Source organism: Acanthisitta chloris, unplaced genomic scaffold, assembly GCF_000695815.1.
Source record: "Acanthisitta chloris isolate BGI_N310 unplaced genomic scaffold, ASM69581v1 scaffold20354, whole genome shotgun sequence".
NCBI classification, from domain to species: Eukaryota; Metazoa; Chordata; class Aves; order Passeriformes; family Acanthisittidae; genus Acanthisitta; species Acanthisitta chloris.
Genome location: NW_008671322.1, coordinates 22,777 through 25,228, shown reverse-complemented (window position 1 = coordinate 25,228; position 2,452 = coordinate 22,777). Strand labels below are relative to the sequence as shown.

Below are 2,452 nucleotides of genomic sequence, written 5' to 3'. Positions count from 1 at the left end.
CACCCTCACAGGGAGGAATTTCTTCACAACACCTGATCTAAATCTCTCCTCCTTCAGCTGAAGGCCACTGTTCATGGCAGCAACAGCCACACTGAGCCTCATGAGATGGTGGTTTCTCAGAAAATGTTGGGTTTGTGCATGTGGACAACAATATTGCTCAGGTCCTTTTGTTTGTCCCATGTGGGCAATTTTTACCCTTTGCTGCTGCATTGAACAACATGGGGTTTGTTGGAGCAGTTGCTCTTTGTGCTGGTAGAACCTGGTGATTCCTGCATGTCCCCTGCCTCGGCAGGAGTTGTGTAGCTTCACTGCTGTGCTCTTGCAGTTCTTTAAAGACTGACTTACAAGGACCCTGGGAGTAGAATATTCTGTCTCATTTAGACATAGTTATTGTCTTCTTTCCCTGGTGATCCCTGTGTAAGCCTTTGTAGCAGGGACTTGATAAAATATTCACCTGTGCTGTCTTGCATATGCAGGAGGATGAAGCCTCTGTCACAGCAACACAAAGGTACTGCAGCAAGGTCTGAGAAGCTCAGCACTGCCACAGGCATGGTTTCTGCCAGGGAGGGAACTTCCAACCTGGAGACTGGTGGCACCATCACCAAAGGACTTGCTCATGTCTGATCTTTTCCTTCATGTACTGGGGCCATGTCTTCTCCTTCTGGCATCCACAGTCTGTGTTCTCCCATCCCTGGTGTTTGCTCAGGGCTGAACTGGGAGCAGCAGCCAGGCCCTTCCCAGCTGCTCTGAGTCAGAGGTCCTTCCTGTTTTGAGCGTGTCCCTCTGCTTGGCCTGGGAAGAGCCAGGGGCAGTTTTTATCTTCATCTCTTTGACTAGGTTGGTTCTTTTGTCACCATGAGAGGCTCTTAGCCTTCTTCATAGCTGGGCCTGCCAGCTCCTGCAGCATCACAGGCTGTGGTGGATAACCCACCCTGTGCTGCTCTACGCAGGGTTGAGGCAGCACTTTGGTTGAGATTCTCATTTGCTCTAAAAAGAGGTTTTAGCTCTTCTCTCACAATTTCTTCTTTGATCTTTTCTGGCATAGTTCTGGGGTACGTTCAGTTCTATGTCTGTCATATTTTAAGCGTGTTTAAAGCCCATGTTACTTGAGTTTGTTTTTTTTCATAAAAGATGGAAGGGTCAAGTGCTCGTAACCGAGGAAGGAGAATAATACAGAGAATAATCTGCTTAAAAGCTTAGTACCTGTTACATCAAGTACAGCTCCATCTGCCTGAAGCTTACTTACCTGCAGGCTTTGGGCAGCCTTCGTCACAGGGAGTGCTGGGTATAGGGCAGGAAGGGTTGTGAGTTCTGCCTACAGTTTGGTTCATGCTTTTGGCAAACGTTGTTATGGACTGAGGGTTTTGGTTTAATCCTGAGCCTGGACGAGTCACGCAGTAGGTTTGGCTCCTGTGGGAAAGTCATTCCTGTTTGTTGTGGTGGTCTGTGACACTGGAGTATCTCCTCCTGTACAGCAAACCACAGTTCCTGGGTAGAAGGCCAGGAGGGATGGTAAATATTGCCTTAGAGTAACTCCTGTGACTCTTGCTCACCAGCTTCTCTGCAGTACCTGAGGAGATGCAGAAGGGCTGTATGTCCCTGTTTCCTCTGGTTCTTTTGGTGCAGGGGGCTTAAACTCTCACTGATGGTAGTTGGAAGATGATCTGTGAACATCTGAGTTGGGCCAGGGCATGGTGTGTCCTTCATTCCCCTGGCTCTGGAAGGGTACAGTGTTCTTGCCCTGCTGCCATACAGGGATGTTCTCCCTGTCCATGTCCTTCCTTATCTAGGTGTCATGAAACCTGTTCTGCTTCTTAGAGTCTCCAAGAGCTTGCAGACCTTGTGCTTGGAGATGTTTGTGGTTAATAAGCCTGGATGGACATGGGCTTGGCTTCTGTCAGTGGATTTTCTTACGCTTATGTAATTTCTGGTTATCAAGAACATCTTGAACAGTCAATTTTGCCATTTACATATGTGTGTATATGTACATAATTATTTTAAGAACTGGAGTCTTTTCCTGGGAGATACTGCAGAGCTTCTACAAACACCAGCAGAACAAAACAGGCTGTAAAGCAACTGGTGTTGTACCTGAGGCTTCGAATTCATTTCAGTGTTCGACTGACTGTGGGTTTGGAGCCCCCAATGTGATCCTTTAAAAATAACTATTTTTAACACAGAATGGTAAATGAAAATGTAATTTTAGTGTTCCCGTTCCAGTTGTGCTGGCACATCCTGCTGGGATGTTGTTCTCCCCTTTTGTGCAAATTGACACACTGTGGATTTAGTTGGAACCAGCACTGTGAGGGATCTCTTTCCTTTTCTGTTCAGGGTTCTCAGACCTCGTTAGTATTGGCTTGAGTTTAGTGCTGTTTTTAATATTGGGCCATTTGTTAACACTCCTAAGCCACTCATTTGATACAGAGCTTTGAGATAAAAATAAAAATGCTGATTT

The 2,452-nt window shown here is 46.4% G+C and overlaps 1 protein-coding gene across 1 annotated transcript in view; it reads left to right on the top strand.

Moving 5' to 3' along the window:
• KDM5B (lysine (K)-specific demethylase 5B) overlaps window positions 1-2,452 on the top strand; it is a gene marked incomplete at its 5' end in the record, with an annotated part of 45,904 nt that overhangs the window by 27,083 nt on the left and 16,369 nt on the right. The gene's annotated exons all lie outside the window — the stretch shown is intronic.